Below are 15,177 nucleotides of genomic sequence, written 5' to 3'. Positions count from 1 at the left end.
AATAAACCTAACCATAAACATCCACATAATCAGGGTCATATTTTTCACGCCTGACTGACAGTCTTCTCTCTACTTCTCTGCTACATAAGTCACAGAAATTTACTTACTGTCTCAAAGTATGCTCCCTATTTGTGGTTCTGTTTGTTTGACATTAGAGCATAATCAGAGGATAGTGACCTGTGTCTGTAAGGTATATTTCTTTTGGTCAACCTCTCTTGTTTTCAGCATCCTAAACCCCTGACACAACTTGCACAGAGACTAACGGAAGGCAAGTCATGCACAATCTTATTGCTTTTCACAGAAGTGTACCATGTAAACATGGGATTTAATTTTGTGCTTTTCCAGAGTCAACTTCAGAACTCACTTCTTGACAGACCTGCTTCACAGGGCAAATGCTGATGGACAGTATCATAGAAATGGCAAGAAAGTGATTTAGTTTCCAGGGCAATCTAAGTGAATCGGTTGGGGAGAAACTTAAAAATAAAAGTGAAATTCTGTGTACTAGTACATCAGGTTTTAAAGTTATATGTAACTTGGGAACGTGTGAGTTGTGATAATTTCCTATACAAAACCAGAAGACATGCCTTTGAAGACCGACAAACTTGCACATATGCTGTCTGTACATACAGGTTTCCAGCAACAGCTCAAGAAAAAATAGATAGGAGTTGATCTTTAGTCGGGATTCATATAGATTAATTTTTTTTTCTGCAGTGAGAACTGTCTGTTATTCCAAGTACTTGAGATATTTCAGTGCTATAAAATAAAACTGTTAAGATTTTAAGTTGTTTTTCAATGAGTTTTTTGGTAGTTTAAGTTCAATAAGTCGTTCAGTTCCCCTTTGGGAAATACAAGGATTCTTTTCAACCTGGAAAATACATCTGAAAAAAAAAAATCTGTCTTTTAGAAATTATATTCCTACACACAACCAGGTATTGTTCTGAAGTTCTTTATGTACAAATGTATATAAAGGTATCTGCCAAAAAAGGTCCTTAAATGTGGGTTAAGCTATTTATGTGGAGATTTCATATAGATGACCCAACATAATAAATAGTGTCAAAGAGAGGCTACATGATCTAATGAAAAAACAGTGGATAGCAATCAGGAAAGATGGGTTCTAGCTTTGTCTCTTGCACTGACTCGTCCTTGAGGAACTGAATTTTATTAATCTTCTGTCTTTCTTCTCCATTCTGTCTGTCCAGTCGATTTGTTCCCTTTCACTAGGTATTATGTACTTGAAAAGCATTCAGCCCAATGGGTCTCCAATCTTGGCTGGATCTTGCTGCTATAGTGCCAATAATTGTCACTGATATAGTGGAGAATGGGGAATTTTCACAGAAGTGAGTACTTTGTAGCTATAGTTCTGTGGATGCAGTAGGCAGCCTTTGAAATGAATAGTTCTTTATTCCCTTACAGTACCTTGTAAATCACAGTACACTTCCAGTCCCCTGATTACTCCACCCTCTGAAGCACTGTACTCAGCATGTTAATTGAAAAAAAGCAAAGCAAAACTGTGTGATAGAGGACTACACATCAGTCAACTTCCTTATTTTTGCTCATGTGATAACCAAGCTCTGGATTAACCACAACTCTTTACAGTCAAATGACCTTTCCATAGGTTCCATGAATCTCAATGGGCTTTTTCAAGATCAAATTAAGATGAGTTTTACATAGCATAAAGCAAATTACACTTATTAACTTTTTGTCTTTGTAACTACTTTCATGATTAACTTCGACTCAATTTTATATAGAGAGGAGTAAAATCTCTAAAAATCTAAGCAATTCTGTAGCTTAACTTGAAAATATTTCTGGGTTTTGGAGATTTTTATTTTTTTGTGTGTGGGGGATGTTCATTCAGCCAATGAAGTGTTATTATTTTGGACAGGTTTAGTTATAACTTGTGCTTGATAGGATATAAAGGATCTGCCATATTGCTTTTTCTGTCCAGGGTTTTCCCTCTGCCTCCAAACAAAAAAATACTTTTTCACTAGTAAAGGGTTATAAATACAGTGACAGCACACAGCAGGAACTGAGGAACTGAAGTGGTTTGCTTGAGGAAAAATAGGCAGGAAATAAACAGACTCAAGGATGAGGTAAATTAATTCTCCCAATGTTCGAATAATTACAGAAATTTCACTCTGACATAATGTTCACAACTTTAATATAACATCATCACCTCACCATTTTGTCTAGGTTTCCCACATTCAAGAAGACAAAAAGCTGGTTTAATTAAGTAGAATAAAAAGATAGTACATGTACCTACTTTAGTTACAGAAGCTTAAGCAGTCCTGACTGTGCTGTCAAAATTGAGTGACTCCCTTCCTCTACCCTCACTGCTCTATTACAAAAATCTTCTTGTCTAAGAATAGAGCTCAGAAGAAAATGAAAGTGCTCAGAACTCAAAAGGGAAAGATAGAGCAAAAGAATACGCAGCTGTAAATAAAACATACCCAGTAATGAAAATGCATGTGCCATATGTGGCACTGAATAGAATGCCCCGCTGCAAGTCTTTGCTATGTGTAAAAATCTTTCCTTTTTTTCCTCCAACCCCTTCACTATTTCTGCTAGAGGCAAAAGTCTCAGTGGCACATGTTCAGCAGGAGCAGCCTCAGGTGTCCATTTTTAAGTACAAATGAATTGTTTGGGCTTGGAGTCTTAAGCTTAAACTTTTGTCTTTAGAAAGTACAGAAAGTTTTGGATTTTTTTGCTATGTTTGTTTTTGACACTGAACTGAAGAATAAATGCTAGTCTTTCTGGGACACCTTATTTAATGAGCAATTAGAACTGACAAAGTGTAGTATTTGTTTTACATGATGATTTTATTTGACTATGTGCATCTTACTGACCTACAGTATCTGAGCAGTCGTAAGTTCACAGTCTTAATTTATGTTCACAGCAACCTGTTTTGGAGAAGAGGAAGTAAATAGCTAATACTATTCCTGTTTCATAAAGAGGCACTTAGACAGAGGGATTAAAGTTTTAAGGAGGTGTTAAGGCTCCAAGCCAGAGAAAAATGATGGAATTTTCAAAGCTTCTCACAGATATCTACAGACTTCTTAAAATCCAATCCTAAATATTTTTGCCTGAGATTTTGGGGCAAAATAGCAAACTTAATCAGATTCATCTTCAAGTATATAAGAAAATTGAAATTATAAAACTTCTTGTTATACTAGGTAACAGATATTGGATTAAAAATTTGTTAGGCTACTGACCTGGTCAAAAAAGCACTTTTAATGAAAGAGCATGTGTGAAAATATTAGAGGAATATTTTTGAAGATGTTCAGAAGTTCTTAACCTAGGAGAAAATAAGCAGTGCTGGTATATTTTCTGGTCTCTTCAGGGAGAAATAACTAAATGCATCTACCTTATGCATAGACTAAAAAAAAAAAAAAAAGTGAATAAATATGAAAAAAGATATCTTTCTTTACCTACAAGGGGAAAAATTCTGGGAAAGAGAGTTGTTGTTAACTTTACTGTTTATTTTGTTTTCCTTGACAGATTAAGTGTGTTCTGCCATTGCTTTGCTTTGCTTCAGCATTAGTCCCTTTGGAAAATGTTGCTGTGTCTACTTAGAGCAACAGTTTTAGTTGGTAAACATAAAATAATGAAGTATATTTAGGTGTGATCATTTTGAATGGCAGTTCCTATACAGTTTTGAAATCACTGAAAGGAACTCAGTGAATGTTCTTTGTGCTACAGAGACTTCTTTTTTTTCAGCAGGAGGGTATAATTTACGGAGTGAATATCACCCTGGGTTAAAACTGTTACTTTTTGGTGCACTCTTTAGAGTATTTGACAAAAGCTTGGTGGTATACACTTGAAATTCTGATTGTATATAAAAACTTGACTTAAGGAAGCAAAAGAAAGCAGAATCTTTCTGGTCTGTGACATGACATGAGCAAGAGGATAAAACTCCATGCAAAATTAAAAGGCTACTAGCACCAGACTGGTGGGACAGCAATACCTATTACTGATTGTTGTTATAAAGATGAATTCTCTGTAGAATTTTCTTAAGGAACCCAAATGGTTACTCCTAGAGTGTCAGAAAATAAATACATGATAAGCATGATCAATGCACACTTTAGTTAATATGTTGTCATAGAATCATCACAGAATGATTTGGGTTGGAAGGCACCTAGTTCCAAACCCCCTGACATGGGCAGGGACATCTTTCACTAGACAGCTTACTTCATCCAGCTGGCCTTACGAGTGTTTGCTGCATAAGTAGGAACATTACTTGTCATTGAGTTCATGATTGGCTGGGCAAAGAAAACAATGGAACATATTGGAAAGTTTTTCTTGAACCAGTGTGAACTGGCTGCTGGTATTTGGCTTAGCCTCACATTAAATGATGGTGGTCAGCAGGAACTCATTCACTGAACAAAAGGGCTCTGCCTGCTTTACTGTTAAATTAATTTCTGACTAACCTATGCATCAATTTTCAGTAAGAATGAAATCACCCAATATTTATTAAAAGTGCACAGTAATCTGGCAGATTTTGTGTGTTTCAAATGGGTTTTTTTGTAATGTCGAGTTATTATCTGGTAAGTTACAAAGATGGTGGGAAGGGAGAACTTTACTGAAATTTACTTTTTTAAAATCTATTCTTGGTGCCAATTTCTTAGGTGCTAATTTCCCAGGTGCATCAGTCAACATTAGATAAGGGTAATTGCTGTCAATATTGGATTTTCTCTACCATGGAAGAGATCCGGACTTTTTTCCTGGAAAGGCAGCTCCTTGCCTGCTCATAAAGTTAAGTCAGCAAACAGAAGTGTTCTCTCCAGCTCTTCTTGCTTCAACTTTTAAAGCATAAAAACCTTGATTTTCCTGCCATTTTTATCTTGTTTCTCCTTTTTACTCATTAGCAGGTGATTTTGTCTTGGTAACAATACAAAATTGATGAAGTATGGCACACCTTTACTGGCTAGAATGGCAATTATAGAGCAAAAAAGTCCAAATGTCTATTAAGTATAAGACTGCCCTGCTAATGACTACAATTTCTTAGTGTAATTCTTCTTCCAAAAGGCTTGGAAAAAAAGACAAATTAAATGCTGGCTGTCAAACATTATTTTATGATCCTCTACTTCAGGTCATATTACTTCTATGAATCTTCCACAACAGTTAGAGGCAAGTGTTTGCCACCCAAAAGGTGAACTACTGATCAACCCACTGCGGTGTTATTATTGCCACTTCAGAGTCTCAGTTCTGCTGCTGCTCTATCCATTCATCACCAGCAATATTATGTGGATTAGACTGTGGGTCCAGGTGGCTAGTCATTATTTTTCTGCACTCAGCCAACAAGGACTGCAGTATGTTGTGTTTTCCATAAGAACAGCTTTTTATGGGGTAAATGGCAAGTTCTACCACATTACCCAAGCAACTCTGCGCAACTCCGTATATTTTTCAATTGAGGTTCTTAAGCAGTGCTAAAATTCAGTCTTTATGCATGTAAAGCTCTCCATTTGGTTAGTGAGATACCTAATTGAATCTGGAAGTTTTGGTTGCAATTTTAAAATAAAGATTCTACAGAAATCCTGCTAGGGTATGCAGTGCTTTGCTGATCATAGTGCTTGTTTATGTGCAGAATAAAGAAATGACCCCTTTGTCTGTAATAAAAGTATCCTGATTCAACGAGTTCTGAATAGGTGACACATAATAATAAATCTTATATAGCGGAAGAGTAGATTTTTATGGAAGATAAACACTGAAACAGAGGGCAGGAGTATAACACAATTTATATAAAGTTGCACCTCTTTCAGGGCTTGATTATGCTCCTCTCTATTTGTTTAGCTCCCCTAAAATATGACACCTATTAATCACAAATATGGGCTCCAAGCCAAAAATCCCCTATAAAACTTGCTTTCTTCCATAACTGCAAACTTGAAGGCAGTACGCAGTGATAATATTTCTCTGTGTCAATACAACAAACACAACCAAACAGTGAGATGAATCATGCAAGGTACTAGTCTTCTCACCTTAAACTTGCACAGTACAGTGGTGCTTTACGCAAATCCCTTGACTGAAGTACTTGCCTGCTTACAGTTATGCCTTGCTTGCAGATTTTGCTGGGCTGGAACATTCAGTGTGATCTTTAGAATGCACGATCCAGAAACAGTGAATCAGTTATTAAAATGCCAGAAGTTTCAAAAAAATATATGTGTCATTGTTCCTAGAGTGTGTGTTTTTGCGAATCTCATACCAAATAAGGAGAGAGACAGGAAAGTAAAGGAAATAATGCATGGTCATGAGTATCTTTTCTCTTAAAGTTCATTTCATACAAAAACATAAGACTGCTAAAACAAAAGGGTTTTTTTTACAGTTCATACAATTTTGTAAAATTATGGTCAATTTCAAGTAAGAAATACTACTATAAATGGAATCTGTGGAAGAAGGCAAGAGGTTTTTGGGGGTTTTTTAGTCCAAAATAATTCTTCCCTTAAACAGTTTTTTGAAAACCATTCCCTTTCCCCTGAAATGATTACGGGTTTAAAATCTATTATTATAAAATCTGTATATTTCTGTTGTACATCTGGATGTGACAGATGGAATCTCTTTTACTATGTTTTGCTAAATAAATCAAGAATTGCACATTCTGAAACAAAGGTGGTATAGCTAGACAGTCTTTGCTACTGAAGAAAAGAGAATCCTAGAGTTCTTGCTATGTTTGAGACTGCATACTCAGACTTACTGGTACACATAGAACAGACACTTTCTAGAGTAGATTAGTTTATTCACACCACAGTGAATTTTTGCAGCTGTCTCTAAATCTGAATTTTGAGACCGTGTGTGAGGGGGGGTAGGGGTGAGGCAGGGAGGGACATTTCCATTTCAAAGTGTCCTGAATTGTGTTGCAACTTACCACAGTGATATTTTTTTTACCATGAAATTGCAAGTATGCATTGTATGAGGTCTGTAAAGCCTTTTGAGGTACTGTTAGAGGACAGTGAAGTGCCAAAACTGATGTACGGCTGTCCATATTACCTTTTGGTAATAATTTCAGGAGTTCCCAAGTTGTGCCTGTAGAGTACATGTTCTGGAGAGAGCTAGTTGAGATAGTTGAAAACACAACAGTCAAGTAACTTAGTTAATCAGGAAGACAATAACTGAGTTAATTTAATTTTTTTTTTAAGCAGATCTGATGTACCCTGTGAGACACTGAGTGCAGACAGCTCATGGTAAGAGCAGAGATTATGAGATATAAGAACTAAAATCTGAGTCAAATTTCACAGGAAATGGAAAGATGATATTGTTCCTAAGGTCTCAGAGAGGATTTTGTAGAGTTTGTTGCATTCAGGAAGCCACTAAAATGTTGGTGATTGAGAAAAAGTGTAAGGAAAGCAGGAAATACTGGGCTAATGCAGTAGGCAGGAAGGAGATGATGACACACTCCATTTTCTCTCACTTAAACTGTGGGGGTTTTTTAATTACAAATTAAAAAAAAATAATTTCTATTTATGGAATAACAAAACCTAATTTGCAAGATGTAAAGCTGTGATAGTTGACCCCAGCCAGCAGATAAAGCACCCACATAGTCACTCGTTTACTGCCTCCCACCACACCCTGAAGGGGTGGGGAAGAGAATAAAAAAAGCAAAAGTGAGAAAACTTCTTGGTCAAGCTAAAGACAGTTCAATAAGTGTCGGAAAGGAAAAAAACCCCAAAGTGATGCAAAGGCAGTCATTCACCACATCACACAAGCAGACAGATGCCCCACCATTCACCAAACAGCCACCTTGAAAGGCAACCTACACACCCCCCATTTTGATTATTGCTGAGGATGTTATCTGGAATAGAATATTTCTCTGGTCAGTTTGGGTCAACTGTCCCAGTTGTTTCCCCTCCCCATTTCTTTCCCATCTTCAGCCTAGTCTGTGCAAGGGGGACAGAGTGAGAAACAGAATGCCTTGATACTGTTCAAGCATGACTAAGTATGTGTAATCACTGATTTAGTCACAGGTTCAGAACACAGCACAGTACAAGCTGCTGTGAAGAAAGTTAACTCCATACCAGACAGACTCAATATGAAAGCAATGTTGCTAAAGTCTGGCTTTGACAAGCTCCTTCAGACACACCAGTGATGATTAGTAGTAGCAATGTTCAGTGTAAAATGATGAGTCTGAAGCCTCAATACATATTTTCAATATTAAAATGTGCTGCTAGGTCTATGCCAGAACATGATCTGATTGAAGTGGCAGACTCCTTTTTGCCTCAATGGGAGCATGTTCAGATACTCTGTAGGCAATAATGAGAATGATGAAAAAGATCAACAATTCGTTGTAACTGCATATAACTGTGAGGAACAAATAAATCAAACAGGCACTTAAACAATTTGTGGTTTGTTTGGGTTTTTTTTCCCCAAAAAAAGCAATTGGGAAACTGACAGTTATGAATCTTTCTTTTCATTCCAATTAATAGTCTTGCCTGTAGCTTTATGGAGAAAATTTACAAAACACGAAAACTATGAAAAAAAACATATAAAATATCAGGTTATTCTGTCATAAGTTATCAGGTTATTCTCATTGAGGGTACAATAATGTATAAACAAAAATCTGGTGGAAGGATCATATTCTGTTTGTACTTTCATATTATGGGTACAGAGTAAAATGGCTTCAGAATAGAAATTATGGCGTGTGAGGTTTTTCAAAGCTGATCGTGACTTCTAGATACACAGTGTCACTCAGAACTAAGGAGAATAACATACCTAAGATGCTTATTTAGCTTTGAAAACTTAAACATTCATGCTTAAATTGACACAAGAGTAAAAACAACAGCAAGGGCTGTGACAACAGTTGTTTCCTCCTTTTGTATCCTCTGTTTTGTCTCTCGAAATTAAGTAGCACATGTCCCTACTCTTCTACTGTTTGTAGAATATTTTACATGTTTGTTTTCAAATTAAAAAAAAAAGTCTGAAAATTGCTGAAGTTACTGAGTGCCAGACTCGAGCGGTTGTTTAGACTGTCCTCTCCTCAGCACTGCAATGTCAATCATTTAAACTTCAGAAGTGAAGTCTAACTTGGGTAAAATTCTTTGAGAGGATCCAAGGCGTCTTATGCTACCTTGGAAAAGCTGACTGAAAGTGTAATTTGGAGTATTCATTGTGAAGATGGAAAGTATGTTCTCTTTCTCCCCAGCACTTTTTCTCAACATACCTACTAGGTACTACTGAGAGTATTTGTTTACTTGAGCAGGTTACATGAAGGGGAACATATTTCTTTTGCTGATTGCTCTTATTTCTCCTGCAGTAGGATTGTTCAAAGTAGTTATCAACTCCAATGTTTTTCTGTGTCCTCCTACAAGCAAGTCCACATACTTACTCTGCTTGAAATTTAGACTGAATGTTTTTCTTCACCTCAGTTCACTACATTATGAGACTTTGATGCTGCACCTTAATGAGAAAATAAATAGAAACCTAGTTTTCACTGCTTTAGAATTAGCAGATGGAAAATTTATCTACTGTGTGTTCTACTTTAGTAGTAACTTGATAAATAAGTTTTGTTTATCCTCTGTTGTAGAAAGTATTAAAACCTGCTGATGCAATACATTAGAGACATCATAATACAGTCCTTCCTTTGGGGAAATTTGTCTGGGATTCATGATATTTCTAGGAAGCTAAATGGGTGGTTATTTTACAGCACAAAAAAAAATGAGATCTCAGGCTCCTTTGAAGCCAGTATATTGTCAAGAAATTTGTAGTGATTTGGATATGTTTTGTGTGTTATGATTTAGCTGCTGAATGTACTTATTATGTCTTTTTGTAAAAAATATCAAGTAAAGAATTTTGTGCTTTTAGATTAGGGATGTTATTTTATGTTAGCTGTGATTTTATCCTTACAACAGCTAGTGTGAAGAAGCACTTTCAGAAGCAGAAAGCTCTATACCAGAAATCATAAGTAAAACCAAAACTACTTTGTTAAGTGTGCAGAACTTAGTCAAATTTAGACCATGTGTTTGCTGAGTTGCAGGGATTTCTCACACAGTTAAATAGATGTAATTGTATGACAGGAGGCAATGGAGGGGTTTGCATGTGGGCGAACAGGCAGTCTGTATCTCCTGTGATCTTGAAGTGTGGGTGGTTTGAGGAGGAGGGATTTGTCTCTCACGATCCATCCTTTAGTGAATGGAGGAGGGTTCTATGTAAAATGCCATCATGGCTATGCCAGCAACACTGCATGTAGTAACACTTATTGCAGCCCTAAAGCTCAGTCATGTCTGAATTTTGGCAGTGCTGATTTGCTGGGATCTGGCTGTCCAAGACATTGCTCTAACATCTAGCTAGGTTATTGAGGCATCTCCCATACCTCATCTATTTTTTCAAAGTCTTTGAAGCCTTGGTCATATTATTTTTTAAATTTTCACTGCTGTCATAACAGAAAAAATTAATCAAAATTCATGACACCAAGGTTCTGAAAAAAAAAGACAATAGCTTCAAAGAAGTGGAGCATGTGTATAGCTTTTGGCAGCACTCCCAGCACTAACTTTTAATATGTAGCATAGCATTAGGTTTTGCTCAGTTCCAGTTTAACACCTCAGTGTACAGCGACGGAAGGTACCTGTGTTTATGATTCAAACTTTAGTATTCATTCTTTTCAAAGAGCTGAACCTTCTAAAATTCACAGCCTTTTTAAAATGTGTGTTGAATGGGAGGAGAGGAGAAGCAAGTTCAAGTAACTTAGTTAATCAAGAAGACAATAACTGAGTTAATTTAATTTGTTTTTTTTAAGCAGATCTGATGTACCCTGATGTACCCCTTTTTGTAGAAAGGGACAACTTTTTGTAGAAAGTAATGTAAATATATTGTGATTTATTTTACTTATGCCTTCATATCACACTTTTGTATTGCAGATAATTAATTTGTCTCTATGATCTGTATAATATTAATATAGGAAGAGATGTCTGATTAGGGTATGTGTATATTTTTTAAAAAGTCACTTTTAAAGGGAAAGTGCTATTTAATTCTTTGTGAGTCTTGTTAGACTGGACCAAATATATACAAAGTATAAGTATATCTTAAGTATTTTCTCTACCTTCTTGCTCGGTATTGTGCAGCTTTATCTTACCTTAAAGCACATATTCTAAATTGCTAGCATTTGTTTAGACTAATCACGTATTTAATTTTGGTGAAGGCATACAGACTCTGACTAATCCGAGCCTTTGAGATGACCTTTCATGTCGAAGGAAATTTTAAGTATCCCAAACATATGTAGATCTACCTTTAAAGAGACAGATTCATCAATATTTTCCAAGGGGCAAGTGAGAGGCGTATTTCTAGCTTTAAAACTATGGATGTCAAGTTTTAGTTCAGACAACAGCTTTATTGTTGGTAAAATTGGTATTTTATACAATGTACAGTGATGTTTTCTTTGTATCTATCTACATGCATATTCCATAGTAACGTCAATCTATGTGTATGTATATGTATATATGATCTGTGTGTGCATGTGTGCATGTGTACACACACACAACACACAAACTAAAAACTTGTTAATAAATGACTAGTACTAACAAGTTTTTAGTTGTAAAAATAAAGTTATATGTAACGGATAGATTCTTGCTGCTTAACTTAAGGCATCTCACTCCAGCTATGTTATCAGGAAGTTTTTCTCTCTCCCCTGCTTTATTGAGTGTGGACACACATTGGATCAGGATGATTCTGAGAATCCAAGTTAAGCTTTGACAAAATCAGCAATTTCAACCAACAAAACCCATCATTGGCATGTTGTCCAGGTTCTACCTAAGGCAACATTACCTATTGCTGTTCTGTTCTGCGCAAGGAATCCCAATTAAATCAGTGGATCTATTTTTTTAAATAAGGATTCTGTAACTTATATTTCCATAATAAAACAGCACATGACGTTTATCTAGACCTTTACTTTTTGAGTACCTCTTCTAGAAGCCTGACATCCTTTTAGTACTGTGTACTCATATCTATGCAACAGGATGCTCCTAAACTGTCTATGCTACCTTGTTCCTTTGTAACATTCATATCCATATTTCGTGGACTAGGAACAGGAGTCCTTTGAACTGTGATAATACCACATTCAGTTATGTTAGGCCCGTTTCTTCCTTTACTTGCACCTTTGTGCACTTTCTTTTCCTCTTCTCGTCTTTGGACTATAGGATTTTCAGGGCAGAGACTATGGTTATTGCAGGTACATTGTTCATGGGGCATGTTCGCAGTTCATAAGACCGGATAAACAGATCGCAGCTGGGGATAAAAGAAACAAATATTTTTCCCCACTTCTCAGGCATGTTGGACCTAAGAACAAACTGGAATATTAATAACTGGACTTTGAAAAGAGCTGAGCTAGTTCCCAGGGTACATTTGAAGGGCCTTTTCTTTACACTTCAGTGCAGAAAACCCTGTTCTGAAATATTTTCTGGAATGAAAAAGTAATCATTACAGTCAAAATCGATAAAATTGAAAAGGCAACTTTTTGTCATCATGGCCAGTCTTCGCGAGCGAAGATTTGGGAAGGGTCTTTACCCTTCGAACCTGCGCAGTGGATTTTTTAGGTGAGACACAGTGTGCGCTGAACTGAGTCCACCCTTTAATCCTGAGGTTCATCTGCCGGGGCCGAGCGAGCTCAGACGGTGGAAGCGAGGTCCTCAGGACGTAGGTTTGTTTAGAGTGACCTTCTCTTAGATGGATGGCCTTACAGGGCTGACGAGCTCCATCTGCCCCGAGGAGTTCCCTGACCGGGAATCGAACCCAAGCCGCAGCGGTGAGAGCACCGCATCCTAACCACTAGATCACCAGGGGGCCCTTTTTGTAGAAAGGGGTAACTTTTTGTAGAAAGTAATGTAAATATATTGTGATTTATTTTACTTATGACTTCATATCACACTTTTGTATTACAGATAATTAATTTGTCTCTATGATCTGTATAATATTAATATAGGAAGAGATGTCTGATTAGGGTATGTGAGTATTTTTTTAAAAGTCACATTTAAAGGGAAAATATCCATGGTTAGAAAAAGTTTTACTTGGTTTCATAACATTAGAATGAGTGTATGTTGAATGGAGCAATCATTTGAAAAGTTTCAAGTAAAAACCTTTTAGAAAAATGAATGGAGGATTGGGAAATACTCTGTTAAAAGTAGGGGAAAATTATTAGTAATTTGAAACTGAAAAAGTTTGTCTACTCCATGCTCTGTTCTGCAAAAAAAAGTTTGCAATTTTTTCAGTTTGTTTTCAGCTCTCAGTGTTATCTGTTGGGGTACCTGTAGAAATGGAAAAGAAGAATGCTTTTTGCCCCTGGTTAGCCATAAGAACTCATAATGCTATATCATTCCAATAGCTGTGTGTATGTAGGCAATAAGTGTACAGTAGAACCCATTTTGTTATTAATCATTTGTTGGAGCAAACACGCTACTACAGCATGAGCTATTCAGAGGCATAAACTGCATAATATTTATTATAATAAATCAATCTCCACCAGAAACCCTAGGGGATCCCAAATCTTTGGAGAAGATCCAAAAGATTTAAGTAAGACATCTTACAAATCTACTGAGAGATGAAAAATAAGGGGGAAAAATGTAATTTGTGCCAAATATGTGAGACATATAAAGAGGGATGATTTATTATGTTGGCAAGCCATCATGTTATATATGTTCATGAAAGGAATCTGTTTTTCATTTAGGATGTTTATAAGTCTATGATGGACTATGGCAAGGGAAATCATATTTGAGTTTCAACTTGCAGCAAAAGAAAACCATTCAGTCATTTCATTAACTATATACTGAAAAGTTGTATAGCATATCTATTGGAAAAAATAATTATGAGTAAAAAAGACATATAAAAAGCACCGACATAAGATCAAAAGAAATGTTGAATGTGCTCACATAGCTTAAACTTTAGTGAACCGCACAAATTGGTTAAACTTTTTTGTTGTTTTTATTTTTATTTAATACTTATGCACTCACAAACACACCTGGAAATTATTTTAAAAGATGACTTTTAATCTAAAATGTCACTTATTTATAAACCAGGAAACACCAGAATTAAATAAGGTTTCCTATGTATTGCATCTTTCCGTCTTGTTCAGGTTATTTATGAAACAGACTTTTATGATATGGTGCCGTACTCTCTTTTCCCCCATCTCTTTAGCCAGATCCTTATCCATCTCACTACCCTCTGTTTTCTTTCCACATGAACTCTCTAGACTGCAACATTCTTATTAAATTATCTGAATTCTCATCCCATCCACCTAATCCAATATATTTCTTTCGTTCTCATATTTCCAATTTTCTCTTCTTTCCTCATCCCTTCCATCACTCTTCCTGTACAATTTTCTCTGGGTACTTCCTTCACACTGTTGTAGTTTCTCGAGATATTTATCTCTTCCCATCTCATCCCAGCCCTGTGACCCAGTCTATGCCATTCTGGTCTGATTACCAACCCCAGCAACTTGTTCTACTTTCTCTATTGTGTCCTTTAGCAATTAAATCCCAGTATCTCTTCTCTATTTTTTTATCTTAGCCTCCTCTCCACATGAATCTTAGTCTCTGTGTAATCTTTGTTCCAGTCTACTTCACTCTGCTGAGCCACCCGTTATAGTCTGAATTTGAACTAAAAGTTGAGTGCTTGTACTTAAATCTGCTTTCAAAATCAGCCCTAGATAAAGTATCGGGTACAGGGTACAGCCAGCCTCTGTTTGTACACTGGGTTGGAAATACATGATTTCTCTGTAAAGGAGGTTAGTTCTTGCTTATTTATGATATCCTGAACAGGCCTGAGAAATTTGATGCAGTCAAGCATCTTCACTAATGACATAATTATTTTAGACTTCATCTACTAAAATGCAATAAAAATATATTTTGAACATGGACAAACTCTCTTTTATTTCTTTGAAGATGTAAAGTTATTCAAATTTGGGACAGGATCAGCAAAGACACTTCCACTGGATCAGCCTAGTGAACAAGTCATTTTTTTTATACTAGATTTTTTAACTGCTGTTAGGACAAAAGTTCTAAATGTTTTCAGAAATGTGAGAAATAGCAGGCAAATGAGACAGCTGGGGCACTAGCAACTCTGCTTTTCATAGCATCTTTTTAGTATGACTTGATTTGGTGAACCTTAGAACACAGGTCTGTGTTCTAAGTGCATCCACATACAGAGACTTTAACTGAGTTGGTTGTGTCTGATACTTTATGATACATTACTAGGCTTGCTGATTGCACC

This window comes from Pipra filicauda, unplaced genomic scaffold (assembly GCF_003945595.2).
Source record: "Pipra filicauda isolate LSUMZ 115617 unplaced genomic scaffold, ASM394559v2 scaffold137_size4652046_pilon, whole genome shotgun sequence".
Classification (NCBI taxonomy): domain Eukaryota; kingdom Metazoa; phylum Chordata; class Aves; order Passeriformes; family Pipridae; genus Pipra; species Pipra filicauda.
The sequence above is the reverse complement of the archived record's forward strand: the minus strand, read 5'-3'. Positions refer to the sequence as shown.